The 25617-nt window shown below is 36.4% G+C and overlaps 1 long non-coding RNA gene across 1 annotated transcript in view; it reads right to left on the minus strand.

Moving 5' to 3' along the window:
* Nucleotides 1–25617, minus strand: part of LOC108447774 — a 41261-nt gene extending 15644 nt beyond the window's left edge. Inside the window, exon 1 of the long non-coding RNA XR_001863462.1 lies at nt 23343–25617. This is a non-coding gene — a long non-coding RNA (uncharacterized LOC108447774). The remainder of the gene's footprint in view (nt 1–23342) is intronic.

Genomic DNA, 25617 nt, shown 5'->3' on the forward strand with positions numbered 1-25617 from the left:
ATTTCCTGGTGAACGGTAGATGCCTTGCTTTGGTGCAGAGCTGGAATCAGTCATGGTTCTTGACAATTTGCCAGGCTACATAATGTGAAGCAGAATTAAAGAAAACCTAGTTATTTATGATTTAATTATTTCAGGTTGATAAAATGTAGTGCTGATTTAGCAAACCACATTTGAAGTGCTTTGCAAACATTTTCTAATTTGTTTATAAATATGTCTTTCTGTTTAGGGTTTTTATTTATGCCACTCTTTGTTTTGGATAAATGTGTTAAATTAAAATTAGCCACCCTAATAAGAGATACAGTAGAAAATGAGATGCAGTAAAATGTAAGAGGATTCAATGTAGCACAGAGCACATTCTAATATTAACAACTATTATGTCAAAACTCAGGTCTTGAAGGCTGCAGCACTGCAGGGCAGACTACATCATTAAGGCACATCTGTGGAGGTGGCAGAGTGAGGCTACTGAAAGCACTGAAAAACAGCTTTTTCCCTAAGAGAGGTGTAATACATATCTTAACCAGCCACAGAAGTCAGGTAGGGATACAGTCATCAACACACACACACACACACACGAAGCTAGGGCCTGAGAAATGCAAAAGCTGCTGCACTTTACAGTTGCTACAAATGCTTCTGCCTAATTAGAGCAGAGCATTTTTGCATGCATCTCTACACTAAATACCAGGAGGTTTCTAATTTGTCATCTTGAAAGACTTGAAAGTTTTCATGAAGTTGGTCATTCCATGAATTCATGTGCCAGAGCAACTACCGATATGAGATTCAATGTATCCCATGTTGAAAACACAGTGTAAGTCTCAGCTGACTTGAATTCTTTCAGATCTAAAAATATATCTACCCATCAGACCTTTTTTGTTTTTCTAAACAGTGTGTGGTATTTCTTACTAAGTATATTAAACTAGTATTATTGTAAGTATGAGGAAAAAATGATATAAAAAAAATATTCAAAGAACAGTACAGTCCATTTGTTTTTCAGAAGTTTACTTTTCATTTCTACTAATTTTAAATTATTTTTGACTTATTTTTATTTAAAGTTTGTTTCACTAACCAGGAAGATAAAGAAAATGCAAGATTTCTGTAATAAAGTCCCCATGAAGGCTGTAAATTAATTACAAGTTAAAAACAGGGAAAAAAAGGAATATATTTGTACTCATTTTTAAGCAGTTTTCTTTTTCATAATGCAGTTCAGATTTTAATTTACCTTGTAAGTGTCTTCAACCAGGGTAGGCAGATTTTGACACCCAGGTGACCAGACAGCCTTGGAGAAAGCAAAGCTTGCTGGAACTTTCTTTCTGTTTGTTTAACTTGAAAGTTCTCAAAAAATATATGTACCTAATCCTGGACAGCTAAAAGTTTACGGTTATGACTCAGGTCTTGATCTGAGCAAACAAGAACTCAGAAAGGAAGAAGTAGATTATAAGGCTTCTGTTTAAAAAGTAGCCAGTGCTTCCCAATGAATTTAGATGCCTAGGACGCTGCTCAGACCCTGGGTGAAATCAGTGCTGTCTGAAAGCACTTTTACAGTGAGTATTTTGGTGATTTGGATCACCTTTACACAATCCTCCACCTCTGGCTGAATGATGTATGTGGTGTATGCATATGTGTATAGGTATTTGCGAGTGTACTGTCCATATATATGAGGACATATATAAATACTGTGTGCATATATGTGCTCCCCACTGAGCCATGGATACTGCTCCAGGAGCCTACTTGCCTAGCACACAGTCCCTGACCTGTTAGTGTTAGAGCTTTTACAGAGCTGAGTCTTTATACCTCCTTCTAATGACCTGTGAGGGCCAAGGCAGAAGCCCAGCCACCAGATGCTGAGGCTCAAATGCATGGTAGTCGAAAGAAAAAAAAGAAAGACAGACTGCATCTAAAATGCTTCTTTCCACCATGTATACATGCCACAATAAGAAGTGCATTATATCAAGCTTGGCTTCTGAACTTATTTTCAGTATTTGATAGCAAGCAATATCACTGGGATTTGTTGGAACGACTGAAAGTGCCTTCAGGGGAATGGAAGACATTAAGCACAGCTATAGCATACTTCATTTCATTTTCTGAGAAGGAATGCATCTTTCTCATGCTTACCACTGACACAACAGTCAGTCTTTATTGCTACTTAGGAAAAAGGCTTCATAAGGATCTCATTGCCACTTGGACACTTCTTTCTGTGACTGTCAGAATGCTCATGATAAACGTGTGACTCCTGAGAGCAAGGTACAGCAAAAGAATTTTCCTAGATGCGTATATTAATCAGTATATCTTCATCTAGGTATGTAGTAGTCAGTTTAATACACATATATTGCTGGATATGTTTTGCTATTTATTTCTTTTCATTAATTGATGACCTATGAAAATTCAACTTTTTCTATACTTTCTCAATTAATTAATGAATATAGCACACCAATTACTTGTTTGTACAATAAAAAGCAGGTCATAAAAACATCACAAGGAAAATATCACGAATCTTCAACTATGCCAAGCAGCTGGGTTGAATTGTGTCATGAAACAACCAATTCTATCTTACAACTGTTGCATTTTCTCACTCCACTTCTTACTGGAAAGATGGTTCAAAGTCTCATTTTTGTTAAGAACGTAGTGTTAGTTCTAATCTAAACCTACTTGTGCACGGCATGCAGCTTTTTTTTTTTTCCTGTATCATTATTTTCTTCTGGCTTAAAAAACTCCTTCACAGTTTTTGGTCTAGAAAGTAGAGAGGGAAGTGAAGGTCTCTCACAGAGGGATCATGTGTGTCATTCAGTCTTTGTTTAGTGAGATTATTAAACCAAATTCTGTTAGTCACTATTTGCAGGAAGTTTTGCCCTTTCTCTGAGTGGTGTCTGTACTCCTTTTAAAACAAATTTCGTTTTCCTTCATGTGGATGATCACAATGTATGTAGAACTCTTCACGATAATTTTCTTCTAGGACTTTGCATTAGTATTTCTTAGTCTCCTGCCAATTCTTCTGATACGTTTAATTATATTTCCTTTCTCTGGACCACATCACACTGATAACTTATAACTTATCTTGATGAACTCAAACTTTTCTCTTCCACTGTCATTTCCTTTTCGTGAACCTTCTATTTATAGAAGAAAATTCTTTTATCAATCCATAATAGCAAGGCCTTCTTGTTTTTACATTTTATACCAATTCCTATTTGCCTCTCTAGTCTTAATTGCTTTTTCTTTGGCAATATATCCCAAGTCTTGCACGCTGTAGAGGTCAAAGTCATCTATTTGCAGCTGCCTAGACAACTTCTTCCTTTTGAAAAGTTGCTGCTTCAAGAACTACTTTTGATACCTTAAAAAATCGAGTTTTTAGTAAAAATAATTTCTACTAGACTCACTTGCACACTTTCCTATGTTTCTGTACTTGGAAATCTAAAAGTTGGAGGTAAGCTATCCTACCAGGTTTGCCACTCCATACACTGAGGAGGTACCCATGAGGAGGATCTGAGCTCCATAATTTCTCCTGGTGTTTCCTATATCTCAGTTTCCACTTCCATACCATCCTTCTCATAGCCATCTTGCTCCTGTTACATATTCAACAATGATGTCCCATTTTCTGCTGATTTAACTTTGCTACTCCTGTAGTTATTTTGATCCCTTCATTACTGATCAGGATGAGCTCAACTTTGCTTAAAAATCTTCTTTCTTAACTTTATGATCTTCCTGATAAGATTCTTTGATGAACAATACTTCCAGTTTCCAGTTTTTTATTAGCACCCTGTTTCAGCTGCCTAGGTATTCAACTAAATCTAGAGCTCTCCCTTACAAAATTTCCCTTGTTCTTGGCAACAAACTCCAAGTACTGTAAATGTTTCCTTCACATCCTTCCAGAGCCTTGGACACACGAATCCTCTCAGTCTGACCTCTGAATTCCTTTGTAAAACTCAAATCTATGATTTTGAACTAGAAAGCATTATTTAGTAACCTGGGTTTTTATACTTCCTTTTGATTTAAGCTGAACAAGTCCAAGATACTGGTTTCTGTACTTAGCACTTATCAACCTTCCAGAATAGCTTTATTTCTTGACATTGTATGACTCCTGAATAACAAAGTCTTTTAGCTTTTCCAAACAGAAATGACATTGTTATTCTTTGCAATAATTTTTTGTGTTATCCATATCTAGGAAATTAAAAATCTGGTAAGCACAGAAATAGAAATACTTGTAGTATTTATAATATAAAGAACCACAGACTTAAATTCTTGGAATCTACAGAATATTTTTATGTTGTTGCAGTTGTACTAGTTTTTTGTAATCCTTTCCCAAAATTGAATAATATATTATTTCAGTGCCTCTGCTCCTTTTAACATGTAGCTCAGTTATGGTTGGGCCATTACAGTGGGAATATTTGACCTCAACAATAGCAATTTGTGTATTTTTTTTTGTTTCCATCACAATCTCTTTTTTCCACCTTTCATATTCTGGATGGCAGGCGATTAATTTTTTCATTCTCTAATTCTGCTTTGGATTTAGGACTGTAAGTTCTTTAACAGCAGTCTCCACTAGCAAAAACTCAAACAGACTTGTGATATTTGTAGAAGGCCCTTGTATTTCCCAAGTATCTCACTTTCAGTTTTCTCTTACAGTCTCTTGGCCATCATTCCCCTTTTGGGGCTATTACTGCCCCTATCCACTCCCATTTTCTTCTTCATCTGCTCTGATGGAAAAAGTCTTCCTTCTCCTTGTCCTTGTCACCCTCTCTCTTACCTGATTCCCTTTTTACTTCTCCAGCACAGCTAAGCTTGCTCCTCAGGGAACAAAAAGACTTGTTTATCTTGGGAATTAGCCAAGCCAGACAGGGAGGAAATGTGAGCTATTGGTTTGAGCCTGCATTCAGTAGAGAAGAGAGGGAAATATGGGAAGTTACTGCTGGAATGGGATGAAGACTGCTTGTGGCAGAATCCCAAAAAGCAGCTGCTCTTTACTTCTGCTTAGCTCCTGTCAGTCAGTTCTCATTAGTTGTCTTATTTAATTAACATTTATGCAATTACAGGCCTAAGAGCGCAGGCTTTAGCCAGGCAAGTCTCCTGCTGAGTTTTCAAAGTGACTTTTCTACAAGTTTTTCCTTTCTAGAGTTCGAGATCAAATACAAGAGAAGCAATAGCTGAGTTTCCTCTCTTTTGTATTTGGACTGATTCCCACACCATCTGCAATAAGCATTCCTAAGCAACTTGTTAATTCTCTAGGGTTCCTTACAGAAGCAACATGGTGACTACATTGCTGGATCAGTTCTGTTTCAAAAAGAGATGAGGGTATTACCTTGCTAAGCCTCAGCAAAATTCCAGTGTCAGGCACTACTCCAGAGTTTCACCCAAGTCTTATTTCTAACTCAGGAGTTTAGTCATCAGCAAACACAGCTTGCATTCATGAGATATAATACTAAGTTTTATATTTATGCAATATCACAGAGATAACCATCAATATTTACTTTATATTAGAAGCTTCTTTTGGTCCAGGTTTGACCCTTATTCAAACTCTATGTAGTCTCCTGCATAATGGAGCAATTTCATGAAAAACTTCCCAGAGCCTGGATCTTTGAGCGATGGTAGAAATGACAAGGGAAATACTAAGATTACTTAGAAATGTCAAGCCCAGTGATGTAGCAGCAAGTACTTTCATTTTTTTCAATTTTGTTAACTGTAGTTTTGAATCAGCTTTACACTGAGAAAACAATGGATCTATTTCTGCCTACTGTAATAACTGCAGTTCATGAGGTCTGTTCTGGCTGTGAGCTGAAGGGCTGAAAAGTCATTGAAAGTTTATAAAATGTTTTGATAGCTGTTAATATCATAAACTGAGGGGTAAAAGTTCTGAAAGAGAGAGAAAACAGAGAAAAAAATTATCCAAGAACAAATCATATCTGTCTGTGAATATGACAAAAGGACTGCACTGAAACCATCTTTAGCCAGAAAAAAAGCAGCGTAGAAATTAATGAACCCAAACTGGTGTGCTGGAAACACAGTTTGTTCAACATCTGCTCTTAATCACTGCCTTTTTAATGGTCTTTAAAGAGCCAGTTTGAAATGAACAGGTGGACACAAAATCCAACCGTCACGAAGGCAAATAACTGTTTTTTTCACTCCAGAGACTTCAGCCTTTGATTTTGATCCCTGAACTCATCTCCCTAAGGGTGTTTCCAGATTAGCTCATTATGAAGTTAGCAAAATCCCCTTTCTGATTAATGTGAAGCCTTCCTTCTCTGTCATCTTCCCAGGCTTCAGGGGGACAACTTTGGTAATTGAAGTTGCAGTGATTGAGCTTCAGACTTAGATACTAAAAATCACTAAGAAAAGGAAAAAAAAAAAAAAAGAAAGAAAAGAAAATCACGGTTCTCTTTGGTTACCAGATATCACTTTCCCCATTCTGTGTTTGTTTTCTTTAAAAATATAATAGGAAAACTGCCATCTTTCAAAGAACTGAAAATCAGAAATAACCTTGTTTTCCCTATGAAATATGTCCCTATAACCACAAATTAGACCTTAACTGCTAGATTCTTGCATTACAAAAAGGTCTTTAGAGATATTTGGCCATAGTTTTCAGTTTTTTAATTAGATTTTACTTTTTTCTTTTAAAGTATTATTTCTTATTTTGACATGTATTTTCTAGATTCTGTGAAATAGTATACAAGTACCTCTACTTAAAACCTCTTTACCATCTGACACACTGTTACAATGGAGTTGCTATATGAATATTCATAGTTCACTATGCTTATTTATCCTATTTGAATAAAGGCAGTTGTGCTGAAGCTCAAGTATAACTGAGCAATCCAGAGTGACTCCCGATCTGCTCGATCATGCCATCAAACAAACTGCCTTCTGTGGGCTGTGGCAGAAGGTCTGAGGAGCTGAGACTTGGCTTGAGGAATAAGAGGACATCAGACCACAGAAACAAAGAACACTGTTCACACTGCAGCAGATGTTGTCCAATCTACATTCATCCATTTCTGGAAAAGTTTTAGCCCTTGCTTTCCTTGCCAGAATACAGCTGCCGCTGACTAATGAATGCTGTTCAGAATAGCCACATTTTGCTGTAAATGAGCCACAGACGCTCTGCTTCCCCCATGACTACTGATGGAGAATGTAATTGAAATACAAGCTCTCTTTAAATAGTACTATGATAGCTTAAAGTATAGTTTAATTTGATAAACAGGTGGGGAGGCTTATGGAGAATTATATGTTGTGTATCTACTTTTGTATGAGTAGCGCACCACACTAATATTCTTCCTGATCATGTGTGAACAATGATTTCTATGAGTTAAAGGAGATGTCCAATTTTTCAGTGTGAAAAGTTATCACGGAATATGAAAAATGCCTCTTTTTTTTTTCTATGTAGTGGGACTGCAGCACCAACACAACCCAAGATGAAATTATTCTGAAATCATATGATCTTGTTAACACTTAGGTAATTTCTCCATGAATTATTTACAACTTGCTGTTACTTAGACATGTTCCCTACTGCCTACATGATTCAGGTTATTTCACCTTCCTTTTGCACTATCATGCACTTCCCACGGTCTTGCCACAGTCCTATTTCTTACCTCATTCAAACATTTATTATGTTTCATTTTAGACAGAATTCATTTCAGGGCATATGACTCAACTGAAGGCTTTAATTATATTTCAGCAGGTAAAGTTTGAGAGTTTTGAGTCAGATGCATCACTTGGTAATTTTTACATCACCCAATATAATATCACATACTGGTTTATATTAATACAGGGTTGTCTTTATTGTAGGAATGTATGGCTTATCTCCTCCTCACAGCTATTTAAATCCTGAGTTAACAAGTATTTAAATAAAGTTATCTGCTTTGTGAGAGCTTGCTATATAGTTGAAGGGCTGGTTATCACAGTGAAATAGCACTGATATTTACTGATTATTGAACCTTCCCCAATCTGGATATAAATTATTTCCTTACCAACTGGAACTACAATATATTTAGTTACTAGTACATTTGTATTCTGAAACGGAGGTGATTTGGTTTCATATTTCTGAAACTATGTATTACTGTAAAATGCAAGTACTAGCCAGCCATGAATTGTTCATTTCTTAATGTTTTTAAATCATCATGAAAGTTTTTCCACTGAAATTATTTCATATTCCTTTTTAGCCTCTAATGCTCAAAACTCCTTATTAAATGCTTTATATTAGTTCTGACTTTTTTATTTTAAACCTATTTTTCTTCTGTACACTACATTTGCAAGTTATGGTGGAGTCAAATGAATTAAGTAGAGTGAAAATAAGGAAAAATCATTCTTTCAGAATGACCAGCCACACTCATACCTGACGTTTATTGACAGTATTATCTTCTATATATAAAATTCTGCAGATTTTTGTTCCCAACAATGCTTGCCAATTTAAATTAATTTTTCATTATATTCTGAAGAAAATAGTTGTGCAAAGTAATCTCCCGAGACCTATGAGGTTTACATAAATGGAAGCTAAGGTGGTATCTCAGATCAAATGAAACAACATATTGATTCTCCACATGAATTCTGATCATTGATTCAGCTGTGCACTCACATGATGATGCTGTAGCTAAACACTGATTCATGGATAGGGATCCTCAGACTTATATCTGGCTGAAATGGATATTATAATGGACAAAATATCATGTGTAAGAAAAAAACGTGAAGCAGCACCAGCTGCTTAAACACAGAGGGAATTTATACAGTTTTTTGTTGAGATTGTGCTGCAAAAGCCATCTGAATCAGAAAAGAATGTACAGAGGGAGCAGAAGGAAACCATGCACATAGAAAAACTCTTCTTTATTCTTAGTCTTTGTTTTCATTTGAAAAACAAGAAAGAGATTAGCCATTAGCAGGCGATTATTAACTTTTTGCAGATAGGGATTCTACCTAAAAAGTAGCATTCATTAAAAAAAAAAAAGGGACCTTTTTATTTGTCTCAGGAAAATTGTTTCGATTTTCTCCATTTTCAAGAACTTTGAAGCACTGCTGTTCCCATAAGAATGGGAACTCCCCTTTCTTTATACTTCTAACACACAGACATATGTAAGCATGCACAAATGCTCACACATCTGTTCATGCTGGTCCATTTACAAATAATTCCAGACAGATTTCAGGTAAGTCAGGAGTACTCATTTGTACTACCATTCCCAAGAGTGCTTAGAATATGAGACCCTCTGACGAATCCTGGAATCAGCAATTACAAGAAAATGGGAGGAAGGATTGGAAGGCTCTTTGCTTAGTCTGAAGAAGGATAAGACAACAAGCAGAGTTAATCCTGTGCCATTTGTTGGGAAAAGTCTGGGAGGAAGAATATGGGCATGAAGTCTTTCCCAAGAATCATGGAATATGAGATCCACAGAGATGAGAAGGAAATAAATAATGAGTGAATTGGACAGCAAAGTCCACTTGTGAGCCCTATACTGAAGCATGATGGTAAAAGTGTCAAGGATGATAGAAGTTGGGTCCCTTTGGTGTATTGTCACATGCATTTACTGTCATTGAAGAGCCCATCCAGACAAAAAATAAGGTCTTTCTCTACCTCTTTTTATTAGGGACGAAGAGCCCATCCAGACAACACAATAAGGTCTTTCTCTACCTCTTTTTATTAGGGAGGATTATCCAGGTGGGTGATGGACAAAGTGCATATGAAGTTTCATTGTTTTGTGGAGAAATGATCTTGTTACCATGAGAATTCCTTGTGGTTTCATAAAAGTGCTAGCCCACATCAGTTATTCCACAAGAAAAACACAGTTTGATCAACCCCAGCCTATGTATGGAAAAAAGATGGGAGCTCCGACAGCAGAATATTATCTGATGGTTTAGCACATTACCCCCTTAAATACCCCTGAATTTTAAGTTCCACCTTCGTCCACCCTGCACCCCAGAACCTGCATTTTTTACACTGCAATCAAAATAGTGCATGAAAAGAAGAAAAATCTGAGTTTGAACAATATTTTTGTCTGTATTATGAGAACATATGGTTCCACACTTTTTTCAACCATCATTTTACTGTAAAATTTTTGTCCTAGCAGATGTAGAAGATATGCAGATCTAGAATTTAAAGGAAATGTAATGTAATGAAGTTTCTATGGTAGAATGACAATAATCCAATTTCTTTACAGTCATTAAAAAATGAAAGATTTTCAAGGATCATAATATGAACATTGAAATGTAATTCATTTCAACATGAAAATGAAATTTGACCTAGCAGCATATATGGAAACATCACTTGAGAACAAAAGACATTTGAGTACATCATATAAAAAAAAAAGAGACACTCTGCTATACAGAGGAAGGATAGATCAAATACATATGGAGGTATCTGGATGTTTAGGTGGCACTGATTTCTTTGAACAATTGTTACTCACTCTTCTCTAGGTGTCCAGCAATCAGTCACGACACCACATCTGATCTGGAAGTCACTTTTTAAACTATGCTAATAAAAGTGGATAATGCTGCCGGCTCCTAAAGCTAATTTTCATTCATAAGTAATGGAATAATTATCACACTTTAGCTTAGTTTTTTGACATAAACAGACATTTCAAAAATCACACTGAGGTCACTGATAGGTTTATGCAGTTAGGAAAGGGCCTTGGGAGATCACTTATTCCCAACTCCCTTCTTAAAGCACAGTCAATGTTCAATACAGACCAAGCTGCTTTGGGCTTTGTCCAACCAGCTCTTGAAAAGCTTCTTAAAGCTATCTGAGGCATCTTTGATGTAGTGAAAGTCCTGTGAGAACTCCTTGGCCATTTCCTTCTGGATTGATTAATAAAAAGATTACCTCAGAGATACTTCAGCAGAAAAGTCCCTCAGGAATTTTCTAAAGGATATAATTTTAATAGAACTACAATGACATTTTTCCAGTCTAGGAAATGAGAATAGGTTAACTGGTCCTACTGTCTGTATTTGTTTTTGAAGTAGTGTTAAGCTCATTGGTATGGTGGGAGAAACATTCTGTTAGACGCTTACTTTTTTTTTTTTTTTTTTTTTTTTTGCTCTCTAGAGTTCTAGAGTCTTTAGTGCAGCTCCTTTTTGAAATTACAGGAATACTCATACCTTCTGTTATAGCAAAACGTGATTCCTGCACCAACATCAACTCATAGTCCGCTGGGGAGTATTTTGTTATGTTGTTGATACAACCATAAGCTCAAGTTTTAGTGAAGCAATTCTTCCTTAAGGAAATGAACAACTATAAGACTGTCTGCTTGATCTTTATTCATAAATAGCAGACAGATGTTTGTTTTGGTCCTACTTGGTTTTGATGCTCTTAAGAAGTTCTGTGCTACATTGTGAAAATATAGGAAATAGTTTGATTGTATGAAAAGGAATTCATAATACATTTATTCTACAGATAGAATTACTGTCTCATATTACATTGTCTTCTATTATTTCTTCCTAAAACACATTTTTCCTTGCTTGCATATTTTAGAATTAAGACCTATGAAAAATTAAAATTGGTAAGAAAATTTTCTTTGTGGCATGTATGGCATCACCTATGCCATGAAAGCATGGCAAAGAACAATAATTTAAGGGATTTTTCGTCTCCGTGGGACTTGAGAATACATCTTCATGTAGAATAAAAGTTTGAATTAGGCTAAGGCCATTATATTATCACCAAATAGCTTCTCATAGCATGATATGTACTAATTTTGATTATCATTTTTTTCATTTTTTTAATCATCTTTTAAAATAGAAGATTAATACTAGTTTTAGCAAATGAAAGGAAATAATTACTTTTATTAAATAAAACTAATACAAGGTAAGGGTTGAATTTTTACAAGGATTTCACTGGTTTATATGAAAATCCTTGAGATGTGTTTAATTGTAAGACTATTTCCTCCCACATCAAAATAATATAGTTTTAATTTTTTTTCTTGTGTATGAATCTTAAATCTATTTCACCTACATTAAACTCACTGAGAGCATGAAACTGTAGCCTAATGTTTGCACTTACAAGAAAGCAGGAAGTTGTATGTGGAAGACAAGCAAGAGTCTGCTCGTTTTCAGCCTATGGAGTCATACTTTCTGTTTTTGGGGGGATGTTGTTTGTTTTTTTATTGTTGGTGGTGGGATTTTTGAAACCTGGGAAATTTTGCTTTTAGCTTGAACTCCAGGAAAGCATTATGAAATACAGCTGCAGTTTCAGAGGGTCTAAGTATAGAGACAGAACTACCAGTTTAGGTACTTATTTTTAATTTTCTGGATCTAATATGTATAAAAGAAGGTTACACTGGTGAAAAGAGAATTCCTGTGATAAGAGAGTTCTTGTGATCAAGATCTGCAGTTCCTATGCTTTAGCTACTGACATGGACATTCAACAAAATGCGTCAAGAGAACCTGACCTGATACTTCATGCTTGAAACAGAGAAATGGTAATTATATTTTCAGCTCAACTGGAGCTTTAGAACTGGATATTCTATTCAAGAGTTTCTCAATCTTTTTTACTCCTACATCTTGGTACATGTAGTCACACTTTCCATGACCCTACAGTCAACACTTTGCAGTAACTCATCCTCAGATTCAGAAGTTGTCCAAGATATTTTCTGTGTGTTTTCCAGAGACACAAAAGTAGCACCTATGACCCCAACAAAAACACTGCTCTCTGATTTGGTCATGGGACCAAGCAACTGAGAAGTTGCTGCAAAAAACTGGCAGACTAGATGAGTTAGAGGAAATGCTGAAATACTTCAAGACTTTATCTCTTAAAAAAGCAGAGGGAGAAGTGTGAAGATCAAACAGATGGAGGTTGTCAAAAGCCTTTATTAATGTTTGATTTTATGTATCACACTATATGAGACACTTATACACTCAATCTTTTTACTGCTCCAGATATACATTAGATAGGATCTGTGTTGTCTGGAATGGCTGATAAAAATAAAACACCTTTTGTAATTGCAAGAGAAGAAGTAGTAAGAGTTATTACACAGGAAAAAGATTTATAATGCTGCCACAGGGCACATTACAAACAACCCAGAAAACAAATGAACATTAAAGGCCAGAGGATGACGACTTTATTGTTCTTCAAGATCTGCCCTCACCATATGGTCTACAATCTCTGATTGTTTTTACCTTTCCCAGTGTTTTATTGTCCCTTCATGTTACACACATAAAATGTTAGGAAAATTAACCACTGGCACATTCTGATAAGATGGTTTTCAAACATAAAATGAAAACCCTTTCAGCATTTTTTGCCTTTGAAAGAAATGCTAGCTTCATTTTGGTGTCTAGGTTGAAAACCTCTATTTGTTTTCTAGGAGCTGCCAAATGGTGTCCAAAATGATACCTGAGTGTATCTTGCAACACAAAAACGTCTGTTCTAATGTGATCAGAGCCAAGTCTTGCCACTACATCAAAAATTAGGCAGACAAGAGGGGAAAAGGCCTACAGCAAGGGTGGCAGCGGCTCTTGTGTTGGCTGCATACTCCTCAGCATCTGACAATGTCCAGAGCATGTGTTGCCAGTATTTCCATCCCAGCCCTTCCGGTGCCCACTCATAGCTCATTTACCTTCTTCCAGTAACAGCCAGAGCACTCATGTGACATGTTTGGTCTGGGTATCGTGGAGGTGGGGGTTGTTAAAGTTCTGGGCATTCCCCAGTTTTCCTGGGGTGCTCAGTGTCCCCTTTTTGAGCCCTTCTCATGGCTTCCTTCATCACCAGTAGGACAGAAGAGGTCAACTGATGGCCATTTCCAGCCGTCCTTGGCTCACCCTTTTCCTCTGCCTTGTGATAATGATAACTTGTGACAGTAGCAGGCAATGTAGGTGCTACAAGCAGCATCCTGGAGCACCGCCTCTGCTCTGCCTCGCAAAAGCAGAGCAGTGACTAGCTAGAGACTGGCTTCCCCTGTATATTCTTTGTGTGTAAGTAAGAAAGACTAGAAGTTAAGCCTGGCTCATTTTCCTCTCAGTCAGTGCCTGTGGGAGTATTACACTCTATGAAGCAAAGGTCTGTGAATTTGAAATACATATTCAACCTTCAGTATTATAATGGTTCTTTATGTTCTTCTCAGCATGGGAAAATCTTCAAGAAGTGGGAGCTGGAGTGTGATAGAAAGCTGTTTTGTGCAATGGCATGTTCTCCTGAAATGGTAAGAAATTTCCCTGCCTAAGAGAAACTACACCTCTTGAAGCAAGCACATCAGAGGTGAATCCAATAGAAGAAGAAAGTTATAAAAGGTCTTGAGTTTAAAGATACAGTAAAAGAAATTGATGGCTACAAGCAGGTGCTATAGCGCTATGGAAGTTTCTCTGTGGATCTCAAGACATGGAGGTTTGAGTTCTGTCTTCTGATGACATCACAAAAGAAGAATGGGAGGTCAAATGCACCCTAAAAGCCCTTGCTCTCAAAAAAAAGTGGCAATATTTCACAGCCTGAGGCGTGTAATGCAGACATTCCTTTGTTCATCACTGACTGCATGTATGACAGCACAAATGTAAGATCTTTTATTTCTTTTCATATTATTTGTTAGACCATTTCTTTTTGTAGAGTGAGAGGTCATATTTTCTCCAGTATTAATAGAAAATATTATTAATATTATATAATGTGCTGTGTGTTATATATATAATTAATATTATTAAGAAGGACAAGATACTGTGCCTTGTCAGATGTCATTTATTATGTAAACGGTGATGTTATTTAATGCTTTCAGTATAAGGGGATCCACCCTTGTCCAGGAATACCGAATTCTGCAATGTTAGTTATAATAATTCTTACAGGCTGTTATGACAGCTTTTAACAAAGGAACAGCAGATCTGCTGTAGATGCATCAGCTGCCAGACTGAGTCAACTGTGAGGCTGCAATGAGCTGATGAGTCCTTCTTATGTGCATGTGTGTGTAAGTAATCAAAACAAGAACAGTCAGAAACACTTATAAATAGAAATGGTAGCATTGTTCATAGCTGTAAATTCCTGCTCATGTAGTGACTCAGTTGGTAATTTGTTAGGTGTTTGTAGGTCTTGTCAAATGCCAACTAGCATAATTGACTGGTATTAGCACTGTTTGCAAAACAGACTTGTAGGGTTATAAAACAGGCTTTATAAAAACAGGTGAGAAACAAAAAAGGCATTAATAGTCTGCTAGACAAGGTTATTATATTAATCTTAAAATATTTAACTGTTAAACCACAACAATTCCAATGCCCCTGCATGCTATGTAAATTAAATGTACATCTGATTCAGAAAAAGCTAACTTGCTCTGTATTAGCTATATATCTCCCTCTGTTAAATTTGTGTCCATCACATTCACTTCTGTGTAGGTATCACCTCTTCTGAAGAATGTCATGTTACACATGACGTTTAAGCCATAGTCATATTTTCACACAATCTTGTAGTGCAGTGAAGAGGAAGAATAAGAAGTGATCGATGTAACTAATGACTTCTTCTCTTACTTCAAGCAGAAGAAGAATCCAGGAAGTAAAGACAAAATCAGGTTGCTAAAGATTAACATAAAATAACATAGGTGAGCATATGGAAACAAAAGACCTAAGTATAAATCCCCTGAAACTGACAAGACATATCCCCATAACATATGCACAGCTTGCTAGCAGAAGTGTAGGAAAAAAACCCTGCTCATTATCCAGCAGTGATGAAAACCCATGCATTTTGTGCCCCTTTTGAAATTTGCCTTTCCAAAATTCCCCATCGATTTTCCCTGGCTTTCACAGTTGATTACTTCACACCAATGAGATAAGATCTCAGCCTAGATAAAGGGGAAAAGAGGTGTGAATACCTTTAGGTAAGATAACTGTTTGGAAATCAGCTGGCCCTGATAAATTTAATTCTAAAATATTTATAAAAATGGCTGAAATAAACACATTCATTAGCAGTTATTTTTGAAAATTTACAGGGACAAGAGGTGGCCTAAATGCAGGCTAACCCTAAGAACTGCAAAAAGAAGTGAGCTGGACAATTTCACGAGGATTTTGCAGATTTTTCAGCTTCACTGTGGACCCTGAGTAACCTTGATACAAGTAACTAAACCATTATCCAAGTAGAGAAGAGACTGAAAGATTACAGGATTAATAGCAGCTAATGTGGATTTGCAAAAAATTTAAAAGTGTCAAACCAATGCAATTATCCTACAGTGGGGTGATGCAACTTGTGGATAGAATGAAAACACAGGAACATAGAAATACATTTCATATCACAAGAATAATAAAAACTTTTAATGGTGTCCTACATGATACTCTATAAGCAGGTTAGGGAGACATGATGTAGACAAAATTTATTACAGGACAATCTGGATAAAATCTGCTACAGTGTGGGTGTAAATCTTGTTGGAAACCTGTAGTCAGAAGGGTATCTATCAATGAATTCCCACCCACAGTAGAAGGGGTCTACTCAAAATCTGTTTTTACTTAAATCTTGTCATTAATGAATTTGATACTAAAGTAACAACAAGCTTATTAAATGCACAGATGATGGGAAATCAGGTGAGACTGCAAGAATGTTGAGACATAAAATTAGAATTCAAAATTACTTTGATAAATTGCAGAAATGATACCACAATTAAAAAAAAAATTGAATGGTGAGAAATGCAGTGTGCTGTTGTGCAAGTAAAAGGTGAAAAGGTGAAAAACAAAAGGACTGTTAGAGTCAGTCCTATGGGAAGAAATAAATGATGTAAGCATGAAACAGTTACTCTCAGAGGATCATTTTTGAAAGCACAGTTTTAAGCCATCCATGTGTCCACACTGTGCACCTGTTACCTAGTACTGTTCTCCATATACCAAGAAAAAAGGAGAAAATTTAATATCAACTATTTACATCAAATATTTTAGGTAAGATAGGACCTAATTTGGAGTATTTAATGGTTACAGATACACTTCAGAAAAGGATGGGATCCACTCTATAGGTAAACAATACCAGAAAACAATAGTTACCTAGACAACAATTCTTCTTTACTATTGTCTCCAGAAGCAACCATTCCTTCCCTGAGTTTTTCAAAACGTATCTGCAGTAGACCTGGTGGATATTCGACCTCTAGATTAGCTGGCTGTATTAGCACGTGAGGATGGAATTTAGAGGGAAATTACCTCAATCTGTGAATTCTTAGGAATCTGCAATGAATAAAATCATCACCCATTTCAAGGAAGATATTCTTTGCTGTGCTATACTATGCAATATGCAATGTCAATTCTTTTCACAGGAGTTTTAAAGGTTTGTAGGCTGCAACAGCCTATGCCATGTCATTCAGAAACCATTTTTATTCATCCATATATTTTCCTATATCTAGGATTGTAGGATGCTTTCCTAACATAATTCTTGGAAAGGCCAAAATGGCTTTAAATCCCACCTCCCCACTCTTTTACTGCCTAGAGCTCTAGGTTAATGAAGTCCATCAAATTAATGGCTTATTCAAAAATTTGAACACCTTAAGGCGAGTACAGGTCTGGCTTGTGTCACTTGGAGACACAACAACAAAGGTAATCTGCCCCTGGGAAGGGGTTGAGGTACATGGAATACCTTGACAGACTGTCTGCAACAGGTCAAAATTGAGACAAATTTGTCCAGTTCCTTTGGGGTTTTTCCTTCACATAATGGTTTGTGTTCTTCAAGTATTCTCTTTCTGTAGGAGAAAATAATTATTGAAAACTGAGCTTTTTCAATAATTTCGATCACAGTTAAAGAACATCATGTGAAATGAAGTTGCATGAGCAAGTTCTCACATAAGGCACTACAGCAGGGAAATTACCTAGAAAGAGCTCAAGAAGATACCGTGGGAAAAGTAGAGTGCTACAGCTAAAATATTTTGACTTACCAGTTTTTGCTGAATATTGGGAATTCTGTGCAGAATATGCAGACTGTCTCGGCTGCTGTTGCAAAAAAACTGTCAAAGCACCACTAAAATATCTGAAGATTATTGGGTATTTTAAAAGCCCACAGGACTGGAGTTGTTTTTGAGTCTTCAAGTTAAATTATTATATAATCCAAGTGGCTAGTTATTTGCTGTTACCAGGGGTGTTTTTCTTTTAATATCAGTGCATTTCTTCTACCAGTAAAATACTTTGCAAAAATCAAAGTAATTTTATGTAGCTGTTGCTCTCTTCAGAGTCTGCAAAAGGCACACTTTATTGCTTGAAAGACCACCAGGTGATGTTACCTTCAGAATCCTCTTCATAAATGATTCGAACTGGCTTAATTTTTTCATCTAGATCAGTTCGCCTAAGAAGATGAGCTCTAGTTGCTCAAACATTGTGTTAATAATGACAAGTACTGTAAGGATTGGTGGAAGGTAAAAGCTGTGTGAAATACAAAGGATATATGACATTTGTAATGTAAGGACATTTCTTGAGAATATTGTTGAAAAAAAAACAAAGAGAAGACACAGAAAAAGTAATAAACCCCACCTAGATACACAGACCCTCAGGAAAAAGAGATAACAGAGACAATATCTATGATGAGATCTCCCAGCTCACAGATTGAGGAACACAACTGAACAAATGACTCAAGGCCTTGGAGAGGTTCCATGGGCTTTTTGTAACTGGTAAGAAGAGGTGCGGAGGGGGAAAAAAGAGTGTCACAGGTCTCTCAGAAAAAAGCAAACATTCTCAGAATCTTGAAGGGGCTTTAAGGCAATGGATGAAACTTACCATAGGATGTTAGGGGATTAAAAACAAAGGTTGGCACAGTTGGCTGAGGTAGACAATAACATTGAAGTGAAATCAGGTGATCATGGATCTATAGAGACAAGAAATCAAGAGCAAAGGAGGCACCTTTGACATAATAAGTGAAAAAGCCTTCCCCCTTCCTCTGGAAGCCTTATGATCATCCACTGCCTGAAAGAGTAGTCAGGACTGTTGCTATAATGGTCAGGAGTACCTAGTTTGGGTCATTCTTCATAAAAAAATATATTAATCTGCAGCATCTGGTGGGCTACTTCACCTCTTCCAGTAACATCATATTTATTTGCCAATTACTCATAAGAGGGAAAACTGACACTATCTGACAAACCACTGTGAGAAGAGAAGCCTGTGAAAAAGCCATAGTCAGGGCAGTCTGCCTTTCACAGCAGTTCATGTTGTGGTGGCTCTTTGTACTTGCCCATTCTGGAGTACACTGCCTATATTCGGGGAGTTTTCCATCTTGCTTATATGTTGTTTCTCATCCAAAAACCTCAGTCTAGTATAACAAGTTTGATACTCCCATTCAGTAAGTGAAACAGTAGAAACCAGCCTGTTTTATGGAAGCTACAGATATATCCTGTCTCAGTGAAGATCTGTAACAGACTATCCTGACCCTCAGTCACCTGGTCTAATGACCACCTCATATATATATTAAACACACTAATTATCTGCTATCCCTATCACTGTGACAGTCTTGAGATTGTTATTAGGCCTGTAAAAATTCCAGATCACTTTTCTTATAATAGACTAATGTAATATTATATCTGAAGAACAAATTGCTGAACAACTGCTGATGAAACATCCTTTACGGATCAAAGGATTTTTCTTCACTGTAGTACCTGACTTCTACATGTGAAACCTAAGTGAAGGATAAAATTTACACACTGTTGAAATTAATGCTTGCCATGATAAACACACAATGCATTCTATAAAGAGGCATAGAGTACTGAGTACAAACTGAAAGGGGAAATTTAGGCCAGGTATTAGGAAGAAATTATTTTCTGTGAGGGTGAGGTACTGTAACATGTTGGCCTCAGAAGCTGTGGATGTGCCATTCTTGGAAGTGTTCAAGGCCAGACTGGATAAGGCCTTGAGCAACCTGGTCTACTGGGAGGTGTCCCTGCCCATGGCAGGAGGGTTGGGACTGGAAAATCTTCAAGGTACCTTCCAACCCTTAACATTCTTTGATTCTATGATTCTTCTTTCTTTTGAGCTCTGTGTATGAAAACAAAAACTGTATCTTTTGAAAAGTAGGGGGGTTAGCCACTATGTACTACTAAAATAACATGGCTGCATAGTGACATCCCTTACATTTTGTTCTGTGGCTCAATAGTTCTTTTACAGGAAACAGCTACGTTAACAAAGTGAAAGTATAGTCTAGCCATAAAATTCATGCTAAGGGTATGAAGCTCAAAGCCTACTCTGTGCCACACAATTGTTTCATGCAGCATTGGGTTAAGCTGGCAACTACATTGTCAATCACTCATTGGAATAAGCAACAGGAAAAAAGAATCCAAAGATGGATAGTTGCTCATCCGGATTTTTCTACAGAGTATGTTCAAACTTCCAAAACCACAGTACCATTCTCTGCTGCTTTATAACAGCTGAAAAATCTCACAGGCATCACAAAATAACATAAACATAACCAAAGGTCACTGAATCTAATACAAATTTCTAAATTGATATCCTAGAGTGAAAAAGGATAAGATTTGCCATCTAAACTCTGTATGTGACAATAGTAACTTACTTTAGGGACAGAGTTGACATAAGAAATGTCAAAGATTTTTTTGTAACTCAGTTAAAAGGCTTTACTCCTCCCTTTAAAAGGATTCATGCTGTTGAGTTCATTACAGCTGTCACAGCATACTTTCAATGTCTCTCCAAAAGGACTGATGCTGGGACTGACTATGTTACTTTTGAACAGGTACAGTTGTTTTCATAGAGTATGGCCACAGTAGAAGTTGTGGAAATTCCAAAATTCAGCAAAAATGACTGATTACATAAATTTATATAAATGCATTTTTAATAAGTACTTGATAAATAATAATAGTAATAATAAAAACTTTACGTTAGGATCATAAACCATCTTATTTCCCTCCTAGAATTTGGCACTACTTTACAGCTTATTACTTCCATTTTTTTCTTCTTTCATAAAAGGCAAAAAAATACTAAACTCAGTTATTGTTTTCTGTTTAATTTTAGCAGGTGGTGTTGATAAAACGTATCTTTCTGTTTTCCACTAAGTTAAAAATATCACAAGGGAGGTCAGGTGTGCAGTAATACAGAGATTTGCATAACAGGATTACACAAAAATAAGCAGTGAGTTTTTCTGTTGAAAAAGCATAGGGTAAGAAACTCAAGTTTTCCTTCAAAATCTGTTACCCTGAAATTGAAAGAGCAGGAATAGAACAGAAAATGAGGGAAAACACATCCTGCCCCTTATGGACCACATATTTTCTTGATGCACTTAAAAGATGTGCTGAAAACTATCACAAAAACCATGGCAGAGCAACAGCCTTTAAGAAAGGTACCAAGCTGAAAAATTTATAATCGTTTAAATGTTGTCTCACAGATTTTTTCACTATTTCCATTTTTAAAACATCATTGTGAAAATCTAATTCCCCAGATAGAAAACAATAATCCTGTAAACCTTCAGAGGAAAAATTCAGTATTGCACTCATCCATTGCACAGTCAACCTTTCAACTCTTAGGTGAATGGCCATTTAAACTGCAGCAACTGGTCTTCCTTCATTGCTGAAAATTATTCCTTCAAGGCAACTTAGTTTGTAGAAGTAAGCTTGCTACTGAAAACTCTATGGGATGATGACAAACACATCTCTTTCTAGGACAAATCATGCACTGGACCAGAGACAGCCAATTATGCAAGATAGCCTCTAGCAAAAGGTGGTAAAACTGGCTAGTAGGCATGAATCAGATGATCTGACACAGTCCAACCTATTTTGAGATTAACTGAGGCCTGGCAGAGGGAATTATCAGGTCAAAATGTGAGGCAATCTGCACAACTGTGAAGTGCAGAAGAGTTCAGCTGAGAAACGAAAGGAAATTAAGTATTTTGGGCCTCAGTATGCACAGGAGGAATTTGTGTCCACATTACCACCAGTGCTCTCCAGACAGCCCTCATCTGTGACTTCAGCGTTGTTGCCACTTGTGGGGGAAATGCTTTGAATGCCCCAGGAGCACACCCAAGAAGCTCCAGGAATATTACCATGTGTCTTCCTATACACAAGACATTCATGGACATGCCACATAAGAGAATTCTTGCAAGTTGTCCTTGCTAACTGTTGTATACCCATGGAGCTTCAGAAGTTTGTGTTTTCACAAGAGCTGTTAGTGGAACTATCAAATGAAACTGAGACTAAGGTTCTGAAAAGGTGTCAGATGAGAAGCTCTCCTGAGCATTGGAAAAACACACCAAGACTCTCCAGAAAATTAAAACTGCGCTGGTTGGAAAAGGAAAATGTGTGTGACTTTTGGAGCATGACATTCATGGAGTATAACAGCCAAGTAAAACTAGCTTCATCTTTCCTGATACTGACGAAATATAATAGAGCATAGATTAGAAAATGATCCAGCATTCCATAATTCCACAATGCCAAGTCATTAATTTTCCCTTCAGGGTAGGTAATATCTCAGTCTTATGTAACATGAAGTCTAACTAGATAACCAATCTACTGGTTCCTTGAACTCTGACAGTCTTTTACACCGTGGAAAGATACAAAGTAAAACTCAGACATAACTGGATTAAATAAAAGGATAATCAATTAATCAAGGTTTCACTAACTTTTATTCAAACAGCATCATTTTCTGAATCCATGGCAAGATTTCTACTTGGCTTTTTGCAGGATGGTCTTTTTCATTGTGATGGATTTATTCAATATACAAGTACAGTGAAGAGGAAAAAGGATCCAAAAGGTACAATACAGTTTTGTAGATGTTATACCTTAATCCTAAATGCTTTTATAGCTGTAAATGTATTAAGGAATGCATCCTGAGAATGGCTTGGCATTTCAGTTGACAATAATAGGGATAAACAGGTTTTGAACATCCATAGATATCCAAACCATAGATTGTAATTTGCAGCTGAGTTGACATTGTACTGCTAGTAATATTGGCTGATGTGAAGACAAAGCGAAATTACTTTTTTTCATGTGGTTAGGGTTTACAAATTATTTTAGAACATTCAGCTCTTTGTATAGCCTATGCATGTACAGGATATATGAATTTGTAACAGCAAACTTTGTTTTACTGGATGCTGAAAAGAACAATTTTTACACTATATTAATTTTCATTTCAATTTCTGGCCTTCCATGTTCCATGACAATATCCCAAAACCACAACACAACCCCACAAACTAAAGACCCCAACCCCTCTTTAAATCAGATGTGTTTAATCGATAGGAACAAGAAGCAAATTCTCTGTTACTCTCTTAGTATTTTCACTATGTTTTTCCTTGAAGTTAAGCAAAAGTCCGAATAGCTCATTAATCAGGAACACTTAGATAAAGTTTTATTATTAAAAAATGCAGTTCCCTTACTATACCTTGAACAGGAGTTCTGATTGTTTGTGACTGACACAGACAATAGAATTCAATTGAATTTTTAGCCTTTTGTAAAATTTCATGTGAAAATCTGCTATGTTCAAAATGCCAAATTGCTTAGGAAAATAATGGCAGCTATTAGCTAAATAGTAATTCTTACCATGATTTCTTAAAGTACAGTAGGTCCAAATAATATTTTAATCCAGCTGTTTCAGAGAGATTTTTTTCATAACTGCCTTTCTGGTCATCAGTGGATGAAGCTGGGAATAAGAAAATCTCAGTCAGGTCCTAGGGATCTGAGAGCTGTCTTCAGTACATAAAAACCAACTCTCCCAATGCAAACTTAGATTCATTTACAAAATCTGCAGGTACTACAAATTCAATTGTATCTTCCTATCGCCAGTCAAGCTTAGCACTCCAATAATAATTTACTCATAATCAGACTAGCTGAAGCCAGGTGTTCCTCAGAATAGAAAATACCTTATATTTCTTTAGGAGACCTCTGCTAAAAGAATATTTCCATGAGATCAGAACACGAACTTATGCAAATACAATCATGCAAACCTTCTCTTGTCATGTCATCAGTGTGGCATAGAAAATCATCCTCATCCCAGGATTTACAGGTACTTTGTTGTTATATAATATTGTGCAACAATTTAGGAGAAATGGAAAATACATATAGTATCACTATAATTCAATGATGACTTGACTCTTTAAAGATAACATCCAAGTCAAATAAGAGAGAAGAAATTTGGACCAATTATTGAAATTCATTACCAGTTTAGTTTCATTAAGATACCATACTGTGTGTCTCAAGAAACATGCTTTTTCTTATCTGAAATGTATTTCAATGGATGTTGACAATTTCTTTTAATAATTTCACCTTGAAATAATTCTTAGAAAGGGATAAGACAGTAACTTCTTTGAAATATTGCTCTAAACTTGAAAAACTATTCATGCTTGGCTGTTTTTTTGGTTTATTAAAAAGGGCAAAACCAAGTTTTTCCAATTTCCTTGTTAAGATTGTCTGAAATATGAAAATATTACATAAAACTAGGTAGTTTTACTTCAGTTACATTTTTGTATGGAAAGTTCCCATTGACTTCAGCATGACAAAGGAAGTTGCTGGACCTGGACCATGACAGAGGATCTCAACAATCTTCATATGAAGTACACATTTAAATTTAAACATAATCTTAAAGTCAAAATGGCAAATAAATGTTTTCCTTTCTGTCCAAAAATTCAAGCTACCAAACTGTATTCCAAGAAGAATCAAACAAAAATTAAATATGGTTTATGTTGAGACAGAACATGCAGACACAACTAATGTCTAGGTGTCCCATATTTTAGATGACTTATCTAACTGTTGGCTAGTGGACTTTTCCCTGTGTTCCTCCATTGCTAGCTTCATCCTTTACTTCATGATGAAATTCTTCATAAAGAAATAGATATATATTTAGTTACCAGGATGGGAAAAGTATTGCTGCAACCACCTATTGTAAGATGTAACCTTTGAGCCTAAGCTTGAACAATTTGCTACCACTAATTTTTTCATAATACAGTCATTTGGAGAACTAACTATCTGAAAATTCTATCATTGCATTTAACTCTATTCATGTTACTACTTCTTTTTTTCTGTTTTCTAAAATTTTTACTTGTCATTACTTTGACCAAATCGAAATTGGAGGCCTCAAGAACCTTTGTAAATCTAACACACAGATACAAATGGCAAAGATGCTTTTACAGTTCCTGTGCTAGAAAATATTTGCCTTGATACAGCAATTTCCTTTTCTTTCTCCATCTTTTCCAAGGAAAAGATAAAAAACCTCAACTCGAACAAACCCTCAAGGAAGTTAACCAAAGATTAGGGTAGATACATCACTCCTAGGTACAGACCTGAGAAGCCTCACTAAAGAGACTTTCTGTATCTGAGAAATCTGGAACTGACCAAAAAAAAGGGAACAGCTTCCACCTACATATGCTTTTGGCTTGTCAGAAGAAGAGATTTAGTCACCGAGAATGAAGTTGGTGGACGGTATCTACTACAGATGGGGCAACCTCTTCCAGAAGTCGATTCCACTGCTTTTCACTTTCTAACCCCTCACTGCTCTCTTTTACCATTCCTCTGTGACAGCAGGAACAGCACTAAGAGGCCATATTGAAACTTGGAATATTAATTCCCTTGTTCCATTTCTCCATATCTATAAGCAGGGTTTGTTCCCAGCCCCTTCTCTGACCTCATGTGGCATCAGGAAACATTAAAAAGGTGATGCAGGGAGAATCAGGGGAGGAAAGTGACAGGAAAAGGAGAAGCTTTTTGAATCTTGTGACATCTTAAGATGAAATCCCTGTCATGCAAAATTATGATGTGGAAGGAGGAAACCTTGTGAGAAAAAAGCAGATTTCAGAAACCTTCCAGATTCTTCCAAAACCCT

The sequence above is a fragment of the Corvus brachyrhynchos genome, unplaced genomic scaffold (assembly GCF_000691975.1).
Source record: "Corvus brachyrhynchos isolate BGI_N302 unplaced genomic scaffold, ASM69197v1 scaffold23, whole genome shotgun sequence".
NCBI classification, from domain to species: domain Eukaryota; kingdom Metazoa; phylum Chordata; class Aves; order Passeriformes; family Corvidae; genus Corvus; species Corvus brachyrhynchos.